This window comes from Schistocerca piceifrons, chromosome 11 (genome assembly GCF_021461385.2).
Source record: "Schistocerca piceifrons isolate TAMUIC-IGC-003096 chromosome 11, iqSchPice1.1, whole genome shotgun sequence".
NCBI lineage: Eukaryota > Metazoa > Arthropoda > Insecta > Orthoptera > Acrididae > Schistocerca > Schistocerca piceifrons.
Genome location: NC_060148.1, coordinates 17,821,773 through 17,848,476, shown reverse-complemented (window position 1 = coordinate 17,848,476; position 26,704 = coordinate 17,821,773). Strand labels below are relative to the sequence as shown.

Below are 26,704 nucleotides of genomic sequence, written 5' to 3'. Positions count from 1 at the left end.
GTCACTGCCCGCGAAAGTATGACCGTCATTGCATAGCACGGCGTACAGCTGACTGCACTTCGTGGCATTTGTAGCCACGTTGGTCGTGTATGTTGTTCGTTTAAAATAGCAAGTACCGTGTGTTTTTGTCTTGAATAAGTCAAACAATGCCGTGCTTTTAGCTGAACTTTCGAAGCCAACAAGAGAGGGAAGCAGCAAGAAGAAGAATATGGCTGATGAACTTCTGCAGAGCAAACTGGCAGAACACAAAAGCAACTGCATTATGTGGAGTAAGAGCAATTTTCACGCATTAATGTAGATTGGAAAATGTAAGATTCCCCGCCTAGTATGTCACGTAGCAAAGACGTGCAGTACTTTACTTGTACAGCTCGTGACGTAACTAGCTGCAGAATGTTGAGGTTAAATTCGTAAGGTACAGTACTGGTGCTTTTACTGGTGAACACGTGTTGGAAAAACACAAAATAAAGTCAACAGTAACTGAGCCAGCAAAACGAAATCTCGTTTCAACTTGTAGCGTGCAGTTCCTGAAGCATGCTTTTCTCATTTGTTTACTTCTGTTCAGTGTAACATCACGGGAAGTGACGAATTAAAACGAAACGAGACAAACGTGAAACTAAAACAAATATAATGAGAACAGTATAGTTGATTTCTCGTTATTTTACAGTTCTTGTGTAAGAGACTGTTGCAGTAAACTATCTCAAGGGCAAATAGACCTTCAACATGTGTAATATATTCCGGTACCGGAACACATGCCAAGTAATGAACGTCACATAAGAGGAGAAGTTAAGTTTTTAAATTAAAAATAAAATTGCTTTCGAGCAATTCAAGAAATGGAATGCCACAGATGAGATGGTGTCGTGTGTATTACTCCACTCCAGCATGTGCACTTTGTGTGTTGTGATTAACAGTTATATTTCTAAAGTTGTGTTGTTTTGCAAATGAACATCTTTTTCATTTCCAAATGTAATTGTAATGGACAGTTACGGAATTTATTCACCTTTAATACACAGCAGACATAATGGGGTCAGCCAATTATAGTTTCACTGATTAATCGAATAGTTTTATTCTAGCGCCATTTTAAACCAAAGGAACTAATGAGTTTGTGATACTTAAACCAGCTTTTTTTATTGTAAACCAATAGTTGTACACAAGGCCGTTGCTGAGAGGAAGATGTTTATGAAATATGCCCCTAGGAGACAGGAAATGGGAAAAATTAATTTTATACCTTCAGTAACTTGCACATCTTATTCATACTATCGTTTGCTGCTGAATCACAACAGCCTGAAATACTATAGGAATACTTATAATTTTATGGTTTAATTAATAGGATGTTAAACATTCTGACCCACCAGCTTGGTGATCATAAATTTACCACTACAAGATACTTAAATATTCCTATAAAAGAAATGAATGGAATTACCTGGTGTGTGCTGTGAAAGGAAAACTAGGTTCAGTAATTATTAAAATAAAAATTAATTTTTATTGTAGCTACTGTATTTTTTAAATGGGACAAAAAGTATAAATAATTTCATCCATCCCCATAGAGATAGCCCTGAAAATGAGTGATTGTGAAACTGTAGTAGGTGTATAAATACTTTGAAGACTTAAAATGAGAAATGTGGTGTACATTCAGTAGATAATCAATGCATGAATAGTTCACCTCTTTGCTATCAACTTAGGCATGCAATTATTCCATAATACATTACTGTGCAGAAATGCACTAAAGATGTCTGCATTATTAGTCAGAACATGCGTGTTCCTGGAAATATTTTAGACTGCCATTAAAATGTAGTAGTTTTGTTGAATATGACCTTAAACTATTATGGACTTTAAATAAATTTCCCTCTTCAATTAACAATTTGTTGCACATCAGTTGTTTCAGCCTGAGCTGTGTCAATAAATGTGCTTTGATTCGGGATCCTACTATCTTCCTGCTCACAAGTTGCAAAATTAACTACGAAAATCAGATTCAAACACCCAAATAATGGTTATAGTACTTTTTACCTCTCGGAATCCTTCAAGAAGTGTATTAAAATCATCACAAACTAATGACTGGTTCAGCTTGTTTCACAGATAGCTCAGTAATTCATGTAGATTTCTATTAAATCACTGAAAGTCTCATAGACACTCTGAGGAGTGTTATAATTAGAAGTGTATTATTATCTAGTAACAACTGACAAGCACACGCTTTTACATTGCGATTTACAAAGAAACTCCTTGTTGCCATATTTTTGCTTTTGTGTTAAAACTCCTCCTTTTTCCAGGTAAACTGTACACATATATGATGCTAGCCTATAATCCCTTATATCTTATTTCTCCATCACCGTGAGTACATGGTGTTGAGAGTGGCACAAAACACTCATCCAAATTTCACACACCTTTCTAACATAAAAGAAGCTCATGTAACTCTTTATTCAGCATCCTAATGTTTTGACGGACCAAACACTTAACTTTCCTGGAAACTATTCCATAGTTTACGATGCTATGCAGTTCTAATTTCTCTCAAAGCTGTCTGTCTGTAATCTGACTCTAACCAAAATATGTGTTGCCTTATGCTTCCTCCAAGATGCTCAACTAGTTTCTCGGGTTAACAGAAACGTCCGATTCCACCCGTGTGCTTGACCAATGCCATCACCAATATGGCGGAAATGACCATTCACAGCAACTCCCATATCGCTACTAAAACGTCATTACGTAAACATGACAACAAACACGAAAATAGATCGAAAATCCATCAAACACATATTTCTCCGATAATATAATGAAACTAACGGGACAAGGGCGGGGGAGGGGGGGGGGGTAGGAATGGGTGTTTTTTAGGTAGGGACAAACTAAAAATAAACACAAGCCACTAAACCAAACGATAAAATAAAATGACCACAACCTTCCCAAAATCAACTAGAAACAATATCCACTGGAATCGAACATATCCCTTGACCTATATAGCTCAACAGAAACTACAGATACCAATTCATACAACCCAAACCTACAACCACTTCAGCAATCACCACTGCCTCAAAAACCACAAGAAAACACCAAATTTGGAACTAAACACTTCCCTTGACCTTACAGGTCATCAAAAACACACAAAACCTACTCACCGATACCAGCAGCACCACCACCCCCACACATGATCCACAAATTATCTAACCAGATATAAACATGAACAGACAACTCACCACACACACACACACACACACACACACACACACACACACACAAACTATACACACAACCTCATAAACATAATAAACCATAACCAAATAAAATTTTTTGCATATTATGTGAACTGTTTATTTCAACTTTCTGCACTCTTCCAGTTAGGTATGATTTAAACCATTTGAGCACTCTCCCATTCATACCACAGTACTTGAGCTTATCTAGAAGTATTCCATGATTTACAAAATCAAAAGCCTTTGCTAATCACAAAAAATCCCAACAGGTGACTTCCGGTTACTCAGAGCATTTAATATTTCATTAGCGAAAGTATATATAGCATTTTCCGTTGAAAATCCCTTCTGGAAACCAAACTGACATTTTGTTAAATCTTTATTTTTACAAAGGTGTGAAGCTACTCTACAATACATTACTTTTTCAAGAATTTTGGATAAGGCAGTCAGAAGAGAGATTGGGTGGTAGTTGTTGACATCAGACATATCCCCTTTTTTATGCAGTGGTTTTACAATGGCATACTTCAGTCTATCTACGAAAATGCCCTGCTTCAGAGAAATATTACGTATGTGGCTGAGAACCCCACTTATTTCTTGGGAACAAGCTTTTATTATCCTGCTGGAAATGCCATCAATTCTATGTGAGCTTTTATTCTTGAGAGAGTTTATTATCTTCCTAATTTCAGAAGGAGAGGTGGGTGGAATTTCAGTTGTGTCAAATGGTGTGTGTAAGACCTCTTCCATTAATTGCCTTGCTTCTTCTAATGAACATTTAGATCTAATTTTCTCTACAACATTTAAAAAATGATTATTCAAAATGTTTTTGACTTCCGGCTTGTTGTTTATCAAGTTTCCATTCACTTCGATGGTGATGCCATCGTCCTGTACTCTTGGTTGTCCTGTCTCCCTTGTAATAATATTCCAAATTGTTTTGATTTTGTTATCAGAGGTATTAATCTCAGACATGATGCACATGCTTCTGGACTTTTTAATAACCTTTCTTAATGTAACACCTTAGTTTTTATAATATTTGGCTGTTTCTGGGTCATGATTCTTTCTTGTTGTTATATACAGTTCCCTTTTGTGGTTACAAGATATTTGTATTCCTTTAATAACCCTAGGTTTTTTGCATGGTTTCTTATAATTAGATTTAACTACTTTCTTGGGGAAACAGTTTTCAAATTCTCTTACAAGTGTATCATGAAATAAGTTATATTTTAAATTAGCATCGGGTTCCTTGTACACCTCATCCCAGTCTAACTGCTGAAGATTTTCTCTGAAATTTCTAATTGTTGAGTCATTAATTGGACGCACAACTTTGGAGGGTAGCTTTGAATTACTGAATGGAGCTATGTCATATACTGTAACTAGCTGAGCACCATGATCAGAAAGGCCATTCTCAACAGGACAAGAATTTATGTTATTAAACCTATCTTGGTCTATAAAAGTGTTATCTATCAATGTGCTGCTGCCCTTGACTACCCGAGTAGCGAATCAACAGTGAAGTCCCTACAAATAATAATTTGCTTTCCCCTATCTGACAGATAGCACAACAAGGCATCCAAGTTTTCCAGGAATAAATGAAAGTTTCCTGTATGGGACCCATATACTGTTACAATTATAAAAGAGCCCTCCTTCAGTTTAAGTTGACAGGCACATGCTTCTATACATTGCTCTAGACAAAACTTTTTAGTATCCAAGCTTTCTACACAGTGATAACTTTTGACATATATGGAAACTCCTCCTCCCACCTTATTCTCTCTACTCACTTAAATCACGGCTGGTTGTGGTGCTGCAATACTTAAACATGTGTGCTGTTACTTCTTGTATTTTCTCCAGACTGGCTTCCATACTCTGCTCTAAGTTGACAGAACTATTTAAGTGAAACAAGTCCAAAACTCCTTTAGACTTTGTGTTCCTTTCTCTGTGGCTTTGTGCATTTGTGACTTTTGTATAAGTTTCGTTATTAAAGGAATGTAACAGTTATTGAAATTTTCAGGCAGAATAGACACATACAAATTTGGTGGACCCAAAGGTTGTAGTTGTATTCTTCACTTACGATGAGAAACGGAAAGTAAGAGATAAACAGGAGAGCAACAAGCACCTGCTTGGAATTCAAAGAGGGTCAACCAGCATGCAGGTATTCTTCCCTTTGGTCAGTCTGATGGCTTTTCGTACCTAAATTACTGCTGCTTGGATATTGTTGTGGTCATCACTCCCAAGACGAATTTCGTACATATCTCCAATCTAGTCTGTCATGTGCAATCCTCTTCATCTCTGAATAACTACTGCAACCTACATCCATTTGAACCTACCTACAGTATTCAAGGGTTTGACTCTATCTAAAATCTCTACTGTCAACACATTCCTCAAGTACCCAATTAACTGTTACTTTTTACTTCTTGATGTTTCCTGCTAAAGTGACTGTACATTTAGGCACGTGGTGCCATAAATTTGTGTCCTCTCAGATAATATATCTCTTTATCGATCATGATCTTCTCCATTATTTTCATTGGAGAATATTATTTGTGGGTCGGCAACTGATAAACTGTTTGTGGTGGTATAGAAGTGCCGTGGCCATACTATATTGTTTTTATTTTGTGTGTTTATATTCCAGTCTTTGCGATTCATTTTGGGATCTGCCTCATGTCGATCTGGAATGAGGCATCATTGCTGGTTGCAGTGGTCAAAACTAGTCTCAAACGTGAAATTGGTAAAATAAAGCGATGGAGTTGTTCAAAAACAAATACCTCTTCATTGGTGATTCAGACTACCCACCACATCTTTAGCATTCTTCTGAAGCACTACATTGAAACGGCTTCTAATCTCCTCTTGTCTATACTGTTTATTGTCCAAGTTTCACTTCCATATAAGGCTACGGTCCAGACAAATATTTCAGTCAACAGGTGGATTTATTTGTGTTAATGCAAGGTGTGTATTGTGTTAGGATATTAGGGTAACCTGAGGCACTGTGTGTAAAGAAACAGATCCCTATTTTAGAACATGGCTGTGTCAAGGTCACTGACTAAAACCTGAACATAAATCTAAATATGTAAATGAAATAACTAAAATGTAATACCTCCAGTGGCCACAGGCTCCTTTCTGGGTCATATGCATCACAATAAACTAGCAATGAGTTAGGAACTGATAAAGCAGCAGAATTATGACAATTTAAAAAACGAGTGTAATGAAAACATACCGGCAATTTTCGTTTCAAACAAAACTTCTGCTAGTAGTAAACGAAATCTTTTTGGCGGTATGACATCATCAGTAAATAGAGTGCAAAGAAAAATGGGTAATGAAGACACGACAGGACGAAATGTGAACTCAAAAAATAAGATAAGTGAAAGTGAATCTAGATCATCTGTGTGTTCTAACGAAACAAATGTTTCTACAAAGTGTACTATAAAAACGACGGAACGAGGGCACCTGGAGAACAACAAATATCAAGCCTGTGTATTAGGTGATAGTCATGCAAAGGGTGTGGCACAAATAATAAATTATCGGCAGTCGCAATTCAGAGTAACAGCCATTGTCAAACCTGGTGCTCCCCTTAACGAAATAGTAAATAATTGTGAAAACTTAGTTAAAACTGGAACATGCTGTGTGCTAATAGGTGGAGCAAATGACATATGCAAAAATGAAAGCCAACTAACGACAAGGGCACTTCAAACAACTCTAAAAAAGCTGTCAGATCTAAATTTAAAGGTTCTCGTTGTAAGTGTGCACATAGACATGATCTAATCAAGGAATCATGTGTAAACAAAGAAATAAAGTCAACAAATAATAAATTCAGGAAGATCTGCTGTGCTTTTAAGTGTGCAACTTTTGTGAATGCAAACAGCTCAGTGAGAAATCATTTCACGAGGCATGGACAGCACAGGAACTATTATGGAAAAAAGATGATGGGTGAAAAGATACTAGAAGAAATAAGCCGCATAACAGTAGACAAGTTCCCTAAAATCCCACCCCAAATGATGGCAGAAGCAGAAGAAATGAAAACCTTAACAAGAGCAACATTTGCTGAAGCACTAAAAACATCATCATCTGCTATTGTAAATATTAAAATGTCATCAGCTGCCACAGCTAGTATAAACAATCAATCAGCATCATACACTTCAAGTAGGAAAAGCAACAGAAACAAGAAACCTGTGGCACAACAGGATTTTTGGTATCCAGCCATAATGAAAACTCCAAGATAACAGTGTTAAACGAAAGGAGAAGTACCACCAGTGCTCACTCCCCTGTTCTAAAGATTATGACTCTAAATGTGCAGTGCCTCAAGAACAAATATTGTGAACTTGAAATAACAGTAAGTAACACCCAACCTGATGTCTTGTGTATTACTGAACACTGGTGTAAGGACCAAGAAATTAGTAGTATTCATATTAATCCATTTAAAATGGCAAATAATTATAGTAGGAAAATTGCAAAGGTGGTGGAGTCGGTATTTACCTTAGACAAGAGTTAGAATTTAAAAAGAGATGTGAAGCAGAGAACTTAAGTATTGAAAAGTTTTTTGAAGCAGGTGCTGTCCAGCTATATGGCCTGATGAAAAAAGTCAGTCATAACAGTGTATAGGTCACCATGTGGAGACATAGAAGTCTTTTTTGATAAATTAGAATTGTTGCTAAATACTATTTACAAAAAAGAAACTGTGATTATTCTTTGTGGTGATTTCAATATTAATCTTCTAGTTGAAAGTCAACAAAAATGGCAATTTTTGGACATATTAAAGAGTTTCAACATGTCACCACACATAAACAATTCAACTAGAATAACAAACACCTCCAATAGCCTCATAGATAACATTTTCTCAAATATGTCAGAAACTGACATAGAGGTAACAAACATAGATTTAGGATTGTCTGACCACAATGCTCTCACCATTGAAATCCCTTTAAGGTCAAAGGAAGATAAAGGTGTAAATAATATTTACAAAAGAAACTTCTCTGTGGACAGCTGTCATCAGTTCATAAGTATCTTAGAAACTGAAAATGAAAATTGGTTAGATGTTATGAAACAGTCAAGTACAGATGAGGCATATAGTGTATTTGCATCAATTTATATGATTAACTTTGAGATGTGTTTTCCAAAGAAACTGACCAGAATCAAGTCTACTGGATACGTAAAGTCAAGTTCTTGGATGACTCTTGAAATTAAGAAATCATGTGAAAACATGAAAAAACTGAATTCAGAGTTGAGGGAGTGTACAAATATTGATTTTATAGAATATGTAAAGAGGTATAGGAAAATATACCGCAGAGTAATTGCAAATGCAAAGCTATTAAGTAATAATATGGAAATAAAACAGTCCAAAAAGAAAACTAAAATAGCATGGGAAATTGTGAGAAAAGAAACCGGGGTACCTACCAAAGACAAGGAAGTTATTCTAAAAGATGAGGAGAATAAAATGGTAGATAAATATGCCATGCCTAATTATATAAATAATTACTTTTTAAATGTACCCCAGACATTAAGCAGGAATCTTGGGGAGCAGATTAAGATGGAAGCACCCGAGGCAGCCAGCAGTATGATGGCAGTTCCAACAAATGAAAAGGAAGTTTTAAAAGTGATTAAAAGACTGAAGTCCAAGATGTCAGCTGGAGTAGATGAGGTGCCAATAATATTAGTAAAGAAAACAGCTAATCAGATAGCAAAACCAGTGGCGCACATAGCAAACTTGTCAATGGCTGAGGGCATGTTTCCACAAAAACTGAAAATTTCTAAAGTCATTCCCCTGTTGAAAAAGGGTGATAAACTTAAAATAGAAAACTACAGACCTGTCTCACTCCTCCCAACTTTCTCAAAAGTTTTAGAGATACTAATGAAATATAGAGTCACACATTATCTTAATATGCACAATCTGATAAACAGTAATCAGCATGGATTTCAAGCTGGGAGAAGTACTGAAACAGCTGTACTAGAATACACAAAAGAAATAATCACTAAATTGGAAGAGGCAAATAGTGTAGTTGGGATAAATCTAGATTTGTCAAAAGCCTTTGACACCATTGACCACAGCATACTTTTGAAAAAGCTTGAAGCTATAGGTATCAGAGGACCGGTAAAAAAGTGGTTTGAGTCTTATCTAGAAGAGAGGATGCAGGTGGTTGAAATTACAGCACCAAATATTAATAAAAAATTAAACTAAGATCAGATCCAAAGGAGGTCACAGTAGGAGTACCCCAAGGGAGTGTATTAAGCCCCTTGCTGTTCCCCATTTACATTAATGATATTCAGGTGTCAGAGAGAAAAGCTAGAATCATGTTACTTGCTGATGATACTAGTTTAATAGTTAGTGATATGAAGCAGTCATTGCACAGTACTGTGAACCATGCCCTACAAGATATACAAAAATGGTTTAGTGCTAACAAGCTAACACTGAATGCAAAAAAAAAAAAAAAAAAAATTATGTGCAATGTGAAAAAATAAGTGAACAGGACGACCTAAATCCCACCATGGAGGGCAAACAACTTGAAAGAGTACAGTGTGCAAAATTCCTGGGTATGCACATTGATGAGAAGATTAATTGGAAGGACCATGTGGTGAACTTAGCACTGAAACTAAATTCGGCGTGTTTTGTGCTTAGAATAATTTCAAGAGTTTGTAATAATGACTGTACCAGATTAGTATATTTTGGCTATTTTCAGTCCATTGCATCCTATGGGATAGTATTCTGGGGAAAAACAAATTGTCGTCTAAATGAGATTTTCAAATTACAAAAACGTGCTATTCGGATAATGACCCACAGCCCACCTCAAACACATTGTAGGCCCCTTTTTAAAGCATTGAAAATTTTAACAATTCCATCTTTATACATTCTGAAATGTCTGTTGGTGATCAAAAGAAATCAGGACAAAAATAAAACCAATACAGACTTCCATAATTACGATACATGGCAATGTAAAGATCTCCACATACAAGCTGTAACAAGTACCCGATGCCAGAAACATGTATGTAATCAAGGCATCAAACTTTTTAATGCACTACCAAAACATATCAAAGAGCTCGAAAATGTGGATAACTTTAAAACCGTTCTAAAGAACCACATGCTTGACAAATGCTATTACAGCATAAGCGAATATCTCTGCGCAGCTGTATAAAATATATGTTTAAGTTAATGTGACAAATGAAATTACATCAGTGCATAATAAATTATGTTATAAAAACACTTATTAGTTGTATATTGTATTAAACATAAGATAGATTAATATGAATTCAGCACAGATACAAATTTTGTAAAGATATTATATAGTTGTTAAAATGTACCCTGACAAATCCTATATCACAAATGTGATCATCGGGATGATAATAAATAAATAAAAAAAAAAAAAAAAAAAAAAAATAATCATCCAACACCTCCGATGAGGGTATGAAGATCACAGTTGAGAACCAAGTAAGTGACACTGTAAACTTATTAGACGGGACCATTAGAATAATGAATAATAGACATCAAATTGAAATTTATTGGAAATCTTCAACAATGCTCTGCCATCCACAATTCCTCCTGTCATCCCACACCCACAAAAAGGTAGCATTCTGGTGTGTTGTTAACAGGAACAGCAACTCAACTACAACACTCTGAAGATAAATGTAAACAATAAATTGAAATGATAAAACACCACCTCCATAGTATACTCCCTGGAAAACTCAAATAATTGCAGAAGGATCACAGCACAGAAAACAAACATAAAATGAGATCTTCCACACAGTACCATTTGTGGTTAGTATTTCATATTTGATTATTTATATCTCGATATGTAAAGGCATAAACATATCTTTCGTCATGCGCAACATGATTGGGCAGATAATTAGGCATCCTTCAAACACTGCAGATATACAAATACACTACTGGCCATTAATGTTGCTACACCACGAAGATGATATGTTACAGACGCACAATTTTACCGACAGGAAGAAGATGCTGTGATATGCAAATGATTAGCTATTCAGAGCATTCACACAAGATTGGCGCCGGTGGCGGCACCTACAACTTGCTGACATGAGGAACATTTCCAACCGATTTCTCATACAAAACAGCAGATGACCGGCGTTGCCTGGTGAAACATTGTTGTGATGCCTCGTGTAAGGAGGAGACATGCATACCATCATGTTCCCGACTTTGAAAAAGGTCGAATTGTAGCCTATCGCGATTGCGGTTTATCGTATCGCGACATTGCTGCTAGCGTTGGTCGAGATACAATGACTGTTAGCAGAATATGGAATTGGTGGGTTCAGGAGGGTAATACGGAATGCCGTGCTGGATCCCAATGGCCTCGTATCACTAGCAGTCGAGACAACAGGCATCTTATCCACACGGCTGTAACAAATCGTGCAGCCATGTCTCGATCCCCGAGTCAACAGATGAGGACGTTTGCAAGATAACAACCATCTGCACGAACACTTCGATGACATTTGCAGCAGCATGGACTATGAGCTTGGGGACCATGGCTGCGGTTACGCTTGACGCTGCATCACAGACAGGAGTGCCGGCAGTGGTGTACTTGACGATGCACCTGGGTGCACGAACGGCAAAACGTCATTTTTTCGGATGAATCCAGGTTCTGTTTACAGCATCACGATGGTCACATCCGTGTTTGGTGACATCGCGGTGAACGCACATTGGAAGCATGTATTCGTCATCGCCATACTGGTGTATCACCTGGCGTGATGGTATGGAGTGCCATTGGTTACACGTCTTGGTCACCTCTTGTTCACATTGAGGGCACTTTGAACAGTGGATGTTACATTTCAGATGTGTTACGACCTGTGGCTCTACCCTTCATTCGATCCCTGAGAAACCCTTAATTTCAGCAGGATAAAGCACGACCGCATGTTGCAGGTCCTGGATACAGAAAATGTTCGACTGCTGCCCTGGCCAGCACATTCACCAGATCTCTCACCAACTGAAAACGTCTGGTCAATGGTGGCCAAGCAACTGGATCGTCACAATACGCCAGTCACTACTCTCGATGAACTGTGGTATCGTGTTAAAACTGCATGGGCAGCTGTACCTGTACACGCCATCTGAGCTCTGTTTGACTCAATGCCCAGGTGTATAGAGACCGTTATTACGGCCAGAGGTGGTGGTTCTGGGTACTGATTTCTCAGGATCTATGCTCCCAAATTGGGTGAAAATGTAATCACATGCCAGTTCTAGTATAATATATTTGTCCAATGAATACCTGTTTATCATCTGCATTTCTTCTTGGTGTAGCAATTTTAAAGGCCAGTAGTGTATCAAAGAAAACAGAGTGAGTCCATCCTAATTGCCAACATATACAACAGTGTCTGTCATCTCTGGTTTTAACAGCACCCTACACCATTAGATTTGCGATGCACTTGCACAAGCTCGCTCTCTCTCTCTCTCTCTCTCTCTCTCTCTCTCTCTCTCTCTCTCTCTCTCTCTCTCTCTCTCCCCCCCATACACATATACACTGCCTTTATCTTCCTGGGGGACTGATGACCTTCGCTGTTTAGTCCCCCTTAAACATCCCAACAACCACCACCACCTTTATCTTCCACTTCATATTGACCATGAATTTCGTAATTTTCATGTTTCATTAATATTTTCTATATGAGCATTTGACTAGCATACTTCCAGTACTCACTAGCTCTACTTAAAATGACAAAACAGTTTGGATCCCTTGTCATCCTAGTTGGTTCTAGCATGCAACAGATGGAATCCTAGGAAACCCATAACTCTAGAATAACCAGAATTTCTCTCTTCTTCTGCCACTCCTTTTGTCCTCTGTCTCTGAATTCCAAACCAAGTTGTTATTTATGTATATTTACACCATTTCTAGCAATATAATTATCACGTTTCATGTTTTTAACAGGTCACCTGAACACACAAATGAGTACAAAGTTTAAGTTATGTAAATTTAAAAGAAAAGATTCATGTACCATTTTAAATACTAAATCTAAAAAAATTATTAATGTACTCAACCACAGATATGCACAATACTTTAACGCATACTCAGAAATGCTGGGCGTTTTTACTGTATGCTCTTAGTATTTTCAAATAGTGTTTTTGCTGTACAGTCTTTGTGTCTATCAGTTTCTAAACATCATCTTTGTCAACGAAGTGTGTCAGTTTATTGTGATGTATAGTGACACAGAAACCAGCCTGTGGTAAATGGGGGTATTCTAAAACAACTGTTTTGTGTGTACATTTAGATTTACGTTTAGATTTTAGTCAAAGATCCCCACAGAGCCGCGTTCCAAATAGTGATTTGTTTCCCTACAGGCAGTGCCTCAGGTTAGCAAAAAATCATAACCCAATACACACATCATATTAATACAAATAATCCACCTGATATTGAGGTTTAAATCTTTGAAGCACATTGAGGAAATAAATTAAACAGTGCCTGGTTACTGTAAACACATTGTTTCATGTGAATTAATATACTTCCGTATAGTGGCTTCAGAAGTACTGAGGTTAAGGGCTTAGCCAAATCACTCAGCATGCCCTGCATGAGTCTGGATGCAAGTAAACAGAAACCACTGGAAAATGTAAAACAAGGTAAAGGGATGTAGTCGAATTACAGCAGGTAATGCACAAGGAATTAAGAGGGGGAAATGACACACTACTAGTATTGGACAAATTTTGCTGTTTTGGCAGCAACATACCTGACACCGACCAAACTAGAGAGGATTAAAATGGAGTGTGGCAGTATATAAAAACGTTTCTCTGAAAAAGAATGAGGTATATTTACATCACGTAATTATAATTTTGACTACTGGAAAGTCTTTGTTTGAAAGTATTTGTCTGGAGTGTAACCGGATGTGGAAGTGAACCATGGACAACAAATAGCATACATAGGATGAAAACAGTAGTTGTGTAAATGTGGTGCTACAGAAGGGTGCTGAATTAGATTTGTAGATTGGACAACCTGTGAAGAGGTATTTGTTTCTCAATTGAAATCCCACAGGAAGTCCTCATGTCCATATTTTCACCGTGTGTCTTTGAATGCGAGGAAACCTTCCTTGTTCAACCAACCATTAATTCACTTGGCTACCTGTCCTGCCACTTGCAATACATTCGCATTACAGCCATAATTACGTCCACCCCGCCAGTCTGCTCCCTAACCCATTTTTACTCTTCTATATAATTAGGCTGTAGTCTTTAAGTCCAGTAGTCCAGAAAAAATACACACAAAAGCTCTCCATATCAGAGATAGGACATATCTCTTATGCTCACTTAACTTGAAAGAATTCAGAAGAAATGACGTTTATATGAAGTGCCTACAGATCTGAATGACATGTTAATTAGCAACACACACACAATGCTCGTTTCATTATTATTTAAGTTAGAATCTTCTCATGCTGCTCAAAACTGCATCTGCTGAACCATAGGATGCTTACAGCTAGTATAAAGAAAGACCTTACTTATCTGTACAAATATTTCAGGAGAGGCAAAAATTTGTTTCTTTAACTGTGTGGGAAGAAATTTTGTTTAATATGACTGTAACTTATAAATGATTCACTGAAATGTTTATATTGTTATAAATATTTGTAGCTCAAATTGTAAACTTGGTCTTTCTGTGTCTCCACACTTCACATCACACGTGACAACTCAATCAATCACGTATACAATGAAATAGATGATGATACATGAAATCTTTCGAAATTGCTATTTATATTAACCATAAATTTATCATTGTACCTATAACTACAGATATCACATGCTAATATATCTGAATCACAAACATATTATTAAGAATGCCAACTGTTTGCAGCAAATTTGGAGGTTACAGTTCAAAACCTAGAGTTGTCTTAGCTTTATATAAAAAAGAAAAAATTAAAAATAACAAAATCTATGTTGCTATTGTCCTCTTGACTGGCAGGTTCTACTCAGTTAATAAATAAGATAGAAAGTTGGTGTATCATCTTCATGAGCACGGGGCATGGAACATTTGACACCAGTGCAAGAAAAAGTTTGCACTTCTAAACTCTCATTTGAAAGTTTTGCGTTTTACATCACAGATCATAGTTTTCCTCTCACTCTTACTAGAACATGGTGTTGTTGTTGTTGTTGTTGTTGTGGTCTTCAGTCCTGAGACTGGTTTGATGCAGCTCTCCATGCCATACAGTAAAGCTGCATGCCCTCAGGAAAAATTACGGCCGTAGTTTCCCATTGCTTTCAGTCGTTCGCAGTACCAGCACAGCAAGGCCGTTTTGGTTAATGTTACAAGGCCAGATCAGTCAATCATCCAGACTGTTGCCCCTGCAACTACTGAAAAGGCTGTTGCCCCTCTTCAGGAACCACACGTTTGTCTGGCCTCTCAACAGATACCCCTCCGTTGTGGTTGCACCTACTGTACGGCCATCTGTATCGCTGAGGCATGCAAGCCTCCCCACCAATGGCAAGGTCCATGGTTCATGGGGGATGGGGGGGGGGGGGGGGACATGGTGGGTGAATGTGTAATGCTTCATACAAACGATGCTACAATATCTATAAACTGTTTTCTTTTTTCATGTCAAATAGTATAGGCTAGTTTGATTTCACTATGAATGATTTCCAGTGACAGAAACCAGACTTATGAGTAATCTACATCTACATTTATACTCCGCAAGCCACGCAACTGTGTGTGGCAGAGGGCACTTTACGTGCCACTGTCATTACCTCCCTTTTCTGTTCCAGTTGTGTACGGTTTGCGGGAAGAACGACTGCCAGAAAGAATCCGTGCGCACTCGAATCTCTCTAATTTTACATTTGTGATCTCCTATGGAGGTATAAGTAGGGGGAAGCAATATATTAGATACATCATCCAGAAACGCACCCTCTCGAAACCTGCACAGCGAGCTACACCGCGATGCAGGGGGGCCTCCCTTGCAGAGTCTGCCACTTGAGTTTGCTAAACATCTCCGTAATGCTATCACGCTTACCAAATAACCCTGTGATGAAATGCGCCGCTCTTCTTTGGATCTTCTCTATCTCCTCTGTCAACCCGACCTGGTACGGATCCCACACTGATGAGCAATACTCAAGTATAGGTCGAACGAGTGTTTTGTAAGCCACCTCCTTTGTTGATGGACTACATTTTTTAAGGACTCTCCCAATGAATCTCAACCTGGCATCCGCCTTACAAACAATTAATTTTATATGATCATTCCACTTCAAATCATTCTGCACGTATACTCCCAGATATTTTACAGAAGTAACTGCTACCAGTGTTTATCCCGCTACCATATAATCATACAATAAAGGATCCTTCTTTCTATGTGTTCGCAATACATTACGTTTGTCTATGTTAAGGGTCATTTGCCACTCCCTGCACCAAGTGCCTATCCGCTGCAGATCTTCCTGCATTTCGCTGCAATTTTCTAATGCTGCAGCTTCTCTGTATACTACAGCATCATCCGCGAAAAGGCGCATGGAACTTCCGACATTATCTACTAGGTCATTTATATATATTGTGAAAAGCAGTGGTCCCATAACATACGATGGTACAGACTTCGAGTTGAACTCAAAAGAAGGAAAGTCAGTGAGAAGTACCTTTGTAACATACGGTAGTGCTGTGAACAAGACGGGAGGCCATTGCAATACTGCCATGGAACTCAATTGAGATAAAAGTGAAATTTGTTATTGTTATTTGTTCCAAAACATGTTTCGGCCCTGAACTGATCTTCTCTCCTATCGTACTACTCAGATGACTCCATCCGTCTTCCCACAAATGCAAATGCGCATGCGCATGTTTGCTCTATCTCTATCTCTCTGCCTTCCCACATGTCTGCTCATTTGCATATGACATCTGTCCAGCATGGACTACAGCTCCATTGTCAGTGCTGCCAACACTGCCAACCATGCCAGCTGTGACATTTGCACCAGTCTGCTGTGCCTTCACCCTCACTCTTTCTCCATTTCCACATCACCATCACTACATCTGGGTCCAGAAGCAGCTTCCCGGCATCCCCACCTACTCCAGCAACAACAAACCAACACCTGCAACCTGTGCCATTTTGCGGTCGCCTCCCTCTTTTTATTCGTGCCTTTTTAATGGATCGACAGTTCAGGGTACGTGTGGGTTCTGTCCTGTCAGACACCTTTCGCCAGGAGAATGGGGTGCCACAGGGCTCCGGTTTGAGCGTCGCTCTCTTCGCCATAGCGATCGATCCAATAATGGATTGCCTCCCAGCTAATGTATCAGGCTCCCTTTTCGTGGACGATTTTACCATCTATTGCAGTGCGCAGCGTACATGTTTCCTGGAGCACTGTCTTCAGCATTGTCTTGACCGTCTTTACTGCTGGAGTGTCGCCAGCGGCTTCCTTTTTTCTGCCGAGAAGACGGTCTGTATTAACTTCTGGCAGTACAAATAGTTTCTCCCACCGTCCTTACATGTTGGTCCTGTTGTGCTCCATTCGTGGAGACAACAAAATTTTTAGGTCTTACATTTGACAGGAAACTTAGCTGGTCTCCACATGTGTCATATTTGACTGCCCGGTGTACCCGTTCCCTAAATGTCCTCCATGTTCTCAGTGGTACGTCGTGGGGAGGGGATCGAACTGTCCTACTTCACCTATAATGGTCGATCGTCCACTCAAAGCTGGATTATGGGAGCTTTGTGTAGTCCTCTGCACGTCCGTCCATCTTACGCCGCCTCAACTCTATACAACATCGGGGGTTACGTCTTGCGATCGGAGCGTTCTATACTAGTCCTGTCGAGAGTCTTCATGCTACCGGCGCGTTATACTGGTTTGTCGGTAGGCCTGTTGGCTAGTGTCAATGCCCGACCACCCGTCTTATCGTTCCTTTTTTGACGACTCTCTCAACTGTCAATACGGGTTGTATGTATCTACCCTGCTACCCCCTGGAGTTCGCTTTCTTTGCCTCCTTCAGCAACTTGATTTTCCACTCCCTGCAACCCTTACCCGAGTGGGCGAGAGCCAAACGCCACCTTGGCTCCAGGCTCAGGTTCGCGTTCACCTTGACCTCGGCTCGCTCCCAAAGGAGGTTACCCCAGCTTCGGAATACCGCTCGCAGTTTGTCGAACTTCGTCCGAGGTTCATTAATACGATCTTCATTTATAGAGATGGCTCTAAGACCAATGATGGTGTCGAGTGTTCTTTTATTGTCGGGACGCACAGTTTGAAATACCGGCTCCATGGCCATTGTTGGGCCTTCACAGCTGAGCTATTTGCCCTCTACCAGGCCGTTCTTTACATCCACCGCCACTGACATTCTGCTTATGTCATCTGCTCCGATTCCCTGAGTGCCATCCAGAGCCTCAGTGATCTGTATCCGGTTCACCCTTTCGAGCGCTGGATCCAACACTCTCTTTGGCAGCTGGCAGACGACGGTTCTCCAGTTACCTTTATGTGGGTTCCTGGCCGTGTGGTATCCCTGGGAACGAAGCTGCAGATGCTGCGGCCGAGGCTGCAGTCCTCCAGCCTTGGACAGCTTCTCGCCGTGTGCCTTCATCCGATTGTAGCAGGGTCATTTCTCAGCACATTTTATCACTGTGGCGTGCCGATTAGTCTCCACTTACTGGAAACGAGCTTCGGGCCTCAAAACCTCTCCCCACGGCTCGGACGACCTCTTCACGCCCTTCTCGGTGGGAGGAGGTCGTTTTGGACCGGTTACGGATTGGACACTGCCGGTTCAGCCACTGCCATCTGCTGACGGCTGCGTCAGTGCTGTTCTGCCATGTGGGCAATTGCTGACGGTGCGCCACATTTTAACGTCCTGTCCGAATTTTAATACACTGTGCATTGATCTCGGCCTGCCATGTACTCTGGGTGAAATTTTAGCGGATGACCCAGGAGCAGGTGCTCACGTTCTTCGTTTTATCCACTTGACAAACTTGTCTGAGGACATTTGATCATGCTGTTTTCTTTTCACCCCTTGCCTGTTAATGTGACTTTTATAGTGTTGTCCTTTTTAGTTGCTGTTTTAACCTTGTGCCTCGCAGTGCATTCATAATTTAGTCTGGGCGCTAATGACCACTGTAGTTGTGCACCCTAAAACCACAAAAAAAAAAAACTCTCTCTCTGCACCTCCACACCCTCCATATCCTTCATCAAGGCAATTTCCAGCACCGCCCCCTTTCGGATGTTGAACTTCGCCCTGACATCTACCCTTCCTTCCAACTGTAACCTGACCTTGTTCCCTCCCCCTATCCACAGCTCGTGGCCTTGCGGTCACATTCTCGCTTCCCTAGTGTGAGGTCCCGGGTTCGATTCCCGGCGGGGTCAGGGATTTTCACCTGTCTCGAGATGGCTGGGTGTTTCTGATGTCCTGAACATTTCATCATCATTCATGAAAGTGGAGAGTTTGGAGTGAGCAAAAGTTGGGAATTTGTACGGGTGCTGATAACCGCGCAGTTAAGTGCCCCACAAACCAATCATCATCATCATCATCATCATCATCATCCCTCCTTCCCCCCTCCCCGCCCTTTCCGTTGCAGCTGTATATACTAAAGTAATTTTGAATAGACTATAGGTAGACTTAGACTATGTGCATCATACAATATATGTTATGAATATAATAGAGGGAAACATTCCACGTGGGAAAAATATATCTAAAAACAAAGATGATGTGACTTACCAAACGAAAGCGCTGGCGCGTCGATAGACACACAACACACAAACAAACACAAACATACACTGTGTGTGTGTGTGTGTGTGTGTTTTGTGTGTTGTGTGTTGTGTGTCTATCGACGTGCCAGCGCTTTCGTTTGGTAAGTCACATCATCTTTGTTTTTAGATACAATGTATGTTGTTACACAAGAAACCTAAATCTCATGAAAATTAAACTTGAACAAAGATACATTACCTAAAAGATGTTAGTTATCTCATGTAAAATATAATCTTTTTTCAATTATTTTGCAGGTAGGAGCTGAGAGATTGATCAGAACGACAGTGTTTGTGTATAGCTGCTGTACCTAATTCATAGGCCTTTGACCACCTTGCACTGCATGTAGTTTTAGTAATGTGTGCTCAGTTCTATTGATATTGCAGATTCATATATTTTATATTATAAAATATAGTTATAATGTACAGTTTTGAAATTTTTATATCGCTTAAATAATGAAGTTGGTAATCAAACTGCCTGATAGTACTGTTTCTATTTACCAGAATCACTTCACTCCAGACCAGTTTGAAACCAACAGAGCTTGTGGAGTGGTAAAACTTAAACCAAATGCTGTGGCAACCATTTCTTGTCATCATAAGCCACCAGTGGGATGTAAAGCTCCTTCTGAGAGAAACCTGTTGGCCCAACCAACTGAGGATACTGGTAACTGGAAAATAACATTCACTACTTCAATAGCTTTTTATATATGTCATGCTGTCACACGCTGCTGAATTGCAGTACTGTGAATATCTTGTGTAACTGCTAACAGTTCACATTTGTTGTTTTGATCAGTAGCACACACAGAATTTCCCTTCACAGCATTATGCTTGCAAACAGTGGGCTTACTTGTATCGTAGAAGTTGTCGTAGTAAATACTTTGTCAATTGAGTACAATAAGCATTTACTTTTTAATAGGTGTTGTAAATACATAGCTTAGATTTTCTTCTTTAGAAATAAGAGATGGAGTTTATCTACATCATTTATTATTTGCTGATGATCAAGTAGTCGTAGCACAAGATGGGGAGGATGCTAACTATATGTGCAATCAACTAACAGTAGCATACAAAACTTGGGGTTTGAAGATTAATTACCAAAAAACAGAATACTTGACTAATGATTCAGATGAGCTATACATTGAAGGAAAGAAAATCAAAAAGATAAACACTTTCTGTTATTTGGGATCCATTTTAGAAATGGAGGGAAAATCAGAGTCAGAAATCAATAAAAGAATTAGTAGCGGATGGAGGGTCATTGGGATGCTTAACTCAGTCTTATGGAGCAGGAATGTAATGAGTAGAGCTAAAAAATTAATATACAAATCCATATTGGAGAGTGTGGTTCTGTATGGAACGGAGACCTGGACAATTAATATGAAGCACATTAAAAAATTACAAGCTCTAGAGATGGACTTTTGGAGAAGATTGGCAAGAATCTCCAGGAAAGAAAAGATAAGGAACACCGAAGTAATAAGGAGAATGGAAATAAAAGAAAGAATATATGACATAATGGATAGGAAGAAATTACAGTGGTATGGGCATGTACGACGTATGGAGAAAACCAAAATACCAAAATTGATACTGGAGTGGGAACCGGAGGGGAGGAGAAGACGACGACCTATGACCACCTGGCTTCAAAATGTACAGCACACAATGAGGAGAATGGGTGCAGAGGAAGAAGACACACAAGATCGAAACACCTGGAGGAATATTTTGAGAATATAGTTTAAGAACATTGATTGTTTGTATTGTAATTTCCGAGTTAGTTATAATGTTGGAGATAAGCCTCTGTAATGAGGAAAAGCTCAAAATAATATAATAGAGTTTCTTCTTTTGAAGTTATATTTAATACTCTCATTTAAACTCTCAGTTGTGTACAGAAACAGACTCAAACATTTAATTTACAACAGCTGTATATTTTTCAAACTGGCACGTCCAGGGTCTGTTGGTGGTGGGAACAAACTACTTTGTCACAAGTTAATTTAGCGAGCACGACCACATCTCTTACATACACAGTCCACTTCTATTGGTATCTGATGAAATAAGTCTTTTCTCCTACATTTTAGCCTGTGGCTTTTCTGTACCTTTTTTTTAACTCTGTATACAGAGCTTTACATTTGTTGGCAATACGTGGCACAACAGGTGCTAAGATGTCTAACGTTGTGGTTGAGTTTGGTCATTATTTAATCTTTTATTGTAAATAATATTTACTTGCACTTAACTGTATTCTGCACTACAACCCACATCAGGAAGTATGACTGGCCTCACAACTCTTGTAATTTTAAGTATTCGGGCCTCACATGCTCTGTTATTATTGAACTGTTGTATAGTGAAGGTCTGTTAAATTACAGTGCTGTCAGATTTCTTTGGTGCCTTAGCAAAGAGCTAATGATTTTTGTAAACACTGTGGTAGTGTTTATTGGGAATTAAATATAATTGGTCGCCTACAATTTGACATTAGTATATGGCATTACTTTTCCATTTCAGAGTATTAAGAACCCACCTCCAGAATATTTTGGGCTCTTAATACTATGAAATGGAAAAGTAATGACATGGAGAAGAAATAAAAACTTTGGGGTTCGCCGATGACATTGTAATTCTGTCAGAGACAGCAAAGGACTTGGAAGAGCAGTTGAATGAAATGGATAGTGTCTTGAAAGGAGGATATAAGATGAACATCAACAAAAGCAAAATGAGGATAATGGAATGTAGTTGAATAAAGTTGGGTGATGCTGACGGTATTAGATTAGCAAATGAGACACTTAAAGTAGTAAACGAGTTTTGCTGTTTGGGGAGCAAAACAACTCATGTTGTTCGAAGTAGAGAGGATATAAAATGTAGGCTGGGAATGGCAAGGAAAGCGTTTCTGAAGAAGAGAAATTTGTTAACATCGAGTATAGATTTAAGTGTCAGGAAGTCGTTTCTGAAAGTATTTGTATGGAGTGTAGCCATGTATGGAAGTGAAACATAGACGATAAATAGTTTAGACAAGAAGAGAATAGAAGCTTTCGAAATGTGGTGCTACAGAAGAATGCTGAAGATTAGATGGGTAGATCACATAACTAATGAGGAGGTATTGAATAGGATTGGGAAGATGAGAAGTTTGTGGCAAAGCTTGACTAGAAGAAGGGATCAGTTGGTAGGACATGTTCTGAGGCATCTTTATTAGAAGATGCTAGGCTGTTAATGGAAGAGGCCATACCTATGCAATTTGATACAATTGAAATCTCACCCACTTCTCCCTCTGAAATTAGGAAAATAATAAACTTGCTTAAAAGCAAAAACTCACATGGAATTGATGGCATTTCCAGCAAAATACTAAAAGCTTGTTCTCATCAGATAAGTAAGATTCTCAGCCACCTGTGTAATAGCTGTCTGGAACAGGGCATTTCCTCTGATAGACTGAAATGTGCTATTGTTATATCTTTGCATAAAAAAGGGGATAGATCTGATGTCAACAATTACCGTCCAGTCTCCATTCTAACAGCTTTATCCAAAATTTTTGAGAAAGTAAGGTATTCAAGAGTAGCTTCACATATCAGTAAAAATGAAGTACTAACAAAATGTCAGTTTGGTTTCCAGAAAGGTTTTTCAACAGAAAATGCCATATATGCTTTCATCAATCAAATTTTGAATTATCTGAATAATCGAACACCACCCATTGGGATTTTTTGTGATCTCTCAAAGGCTTTTGATTGTGCAAATCATGAAATTCTGCTAGACAAGCTCAAGTATTGTGGCATGAGTGGGACAGTGCACAAATGGTTTAATTCGTACCTAACCAGAAGAGTGCAGAAAGTTGAAATAAGCAGTTCTCATAATATGCAAAGATCAGCACATTCCTCAAACTGACAACTCCTTCTACCCCATAGAGGAATTTTTAGATATAAATTAAGAAAAAAGAAAGAAAAAAAAAACCAAACAAAAAAGTTGTTATATTAACTTAATTTAGTTGTTAAATTAACTTAACTATGTCATGTATTGGAAAATTTGACTCGTTCCACATCATTACGAAATATCGTATTCGTGATCCATGGAACTAGTATTAATCTAATCTAATCTAATCTAAAGGATCACCAATTTAGTGTTGGAGGGCAGCGTGGAGAGTAAAAATCGTAGAGGGAGACCAAGAATGAATACACTAAACAGATTCAGAAGGATGTAGGTTGCATTAGGTACTGGGAGATGAAGAAGCTTGCACAGGATAGAGTAGCATGGAGAGCTGCATCAAACCAGTCTCAGGACTGAAGACCACAACAACAACAACAAAAAGAGCCCACCTGGAATTTTACCACTCATATTGTCACAGATTTGCCTCTGTCCCTTGAAACTAAGATTTTGGCATGTTATGAATCTTTAAATCACATACCACATCCTACTGAGAAACAATTTCTGGCTGCTTGAAAGCATATTGTAGTATTAAATACTTTTTCATTTTTGAAGATCGTAATATTGCAAATTTGTGTTCCAGAGGTTGGAGAGCCTTCAAATGTGACCAGTGACATCAGTCCTCCAGAGAACCTGGACGAAGAGTGTGTTTAGAATAAGACAACTTTCTTGCCAGCCTGCATGGTTTATTTGGTGCAGATCGGTTTGCAGTATTAACAAAGGGGACATGTAAAGGTAGCAAATGGTCAGTGGAAAGGGCTGAGAATTAGACTAGCTTGTGGTAGTATGTGGTAGAAAATAAATTTCCGTTTCCTTCAGACAGAACCCCGAGATGTTTGCTACAGAATGTGAAATTTAGACCTGGTGTGCTGAGGCAGCTAATGAGTTTTCCTGAAAGTTAAGTTTGACCTCATGGTGCCAGATGAAAAATGTGCTCCTCTCCTCATGGATGAGGGTCGTATCATTCCATCATTGGAATATGATTGGAGCATTAGTTGTTATGCTGGGTGGTATTACCTGAAAATGGAAACAAACAATAGGTTAGTATTACACAGGCCATCTTTTTCCAGTTCTCATGTCAAAAGCATCACTATAAGCATTTAGTGAATCTGAGGCACTCGGTATCAATGTTCACTGCATCTCGTTAGGTACGGGAGGGCAAAATCGAGCTGAATGGTGAGAATTTGGAATTGTTGTTGGCAGGTTCTCAAAATTAGTCAATTTTTGCCAGTATCCTTGTGATAACAGGAAGCTAATTTTCCTCAGAGATACACCACACATTTTGAAAATATGAGGAACTACTTAGTCACCGGGCAATCAGACTTCCTTTCACAAAATGTTGTCGAGGAACGATATCTACCTTGTAATGAGGTACATATAAATCATGTAAAGCAGTCGCTTGAGATAGACAATGGTTTAAGTCTTAAACTGGCACCACAACTGCGTGAGAGGTGTTTGATGCCAAACCTTTATGATAAAATGAAAGTTGGCTCGCCTACTGCCCTAATTATCAGCCAGACTGCAGCAGCCATTGAGTATGGTGTCAGGACAGAGAAACTGCAGAAAAATGCTTTAACCACAGCACGGTTTCTAAAGCACGTTCATAAGTGGTTTCGCCTCATGACATGTAGAGCTCCAGTTATGGCTCTGAGTCGTTCTGATGAACAAACATACAGTGAGGCTCTCTGTCATCTGGAGGACACTCTGTGTTTATTTGAAGAGTTGAAAATTGGCCTGAAGGATGCCTGGAAACCAGTTCAGTCTTTGTAGTTTTGTCAACTGTAGGTATTTTGGAATTGCAGGACACATTCGTGAATGAGAAGAATTTTAAATTTCTGCTAACAAGTAGATTTGCACAAGATGCTTTAGGAAATCTGTTTTCAATGGTCTTCTTCAAAAATCCAGTATCAGCACCATCAGAACTGAAAACAGCACTGATGATTATTACTCTTTCTTAATTCTTTATTTCTACCACTGATAATGAAAATTAAGACAGTAGATTCCTGGCAGAATTAGTGGGGTAATTTGTAGGTGAAGATGGGGATAAGTGTGCTGAGGAAATTGACGAGCCACTTGCAACATGGTGTGTGATGATGAGCACCAGTCTCTCTACTATTTATGTTGTCACAATGTTAGGCAAGCTATGAAGCGCCTTGCACTTTGGAAATTTTGCGAGGAGAGCCTAATCGCATCCAAATAAAATTCCTGTACGTCTGAACATGGTTTTACATCTGAAGTCCTTTAAAGAAACCTCACTTATTCAGCCACCAAGTGAGGTTTTCAGTGTATTGCAAATGGCAGAGGTTTATTTTAGAAGCAACAAGAAGAAATTACTCACAGGTGAATTTTTGCTCTCTGATATAGCCACTTCTGTGTTTGCATCAGTGGAGGAGAAAGTAGTTTTCCCAGCCAGCCACTTTATACAGAAGAAAATAATTCACTTTGTTGGCAACAAGAGTACGTATGCTTCTGAATGAGGCAAATAAAAGATACTAGGGTGTAGTGACACAGGGCAGTAGAAGCATGGCCATGAGAGAATTATTGCAGAATCTGTGACTTCCAAAATTATGTTTTAGTAAATAATTTGGAAAATTGACATTCAGACTTCTTTAGGTTATCTTTAATATCTTGAGGCACAAAATCTGTGGTAACATTTTCTCTTCAAATAATCTCATTTTTGTTTGACTTACAGAGATTTTTATAAAATTTTTGTTCCATGTTTCTTTCTGAATGTGGGATGTTATTGTTATCTCATGTAATATGTGTTACATTTTGCAAGCAGACTCTGTCCCTGTCAAGGGTTAAGAATGATACATAGATAAATAAAAACTTCATCCTTCAACTGTGTACATATTTGATATTTGTGCTTTACCATCCCTTTGTTTCTTCCTTGTGCTTCATTTGCTTTCTTTAATTTGTTTCTCTTGGTTATAATAGGTTTTTATACATACGTATGAAGACAGTAACTGTTCTCAAAAGAACAGAATACTGTTGATGACCGTGCAGCTTTTCCCTGGATTAAATGATGACTAACTGAAGCCCTCAGGTGTTGTTGATATACCTCGATGTG

The 26,704-nt window shown here is 38.8% G+C and overlaps 1 long non-coding RNA gene across 1 annotated transcript; it reads left to right on the top strand.

Moving 5' to 3' along the window:
• On the top strand, window positions 1-25,672 carry LOC124720304. The gene is made up of 3 exons (XR_007006123.1): window positions 1-269; window positions 20,254-20,413; window positions 24,218-25,672. It is a non-coding gene; the product is annotated as an uncharacterized LOC124720304 (long non-coding RNA).
• Window positions 25,673-26,704: the final 1,032 nt, after the last annotated feature.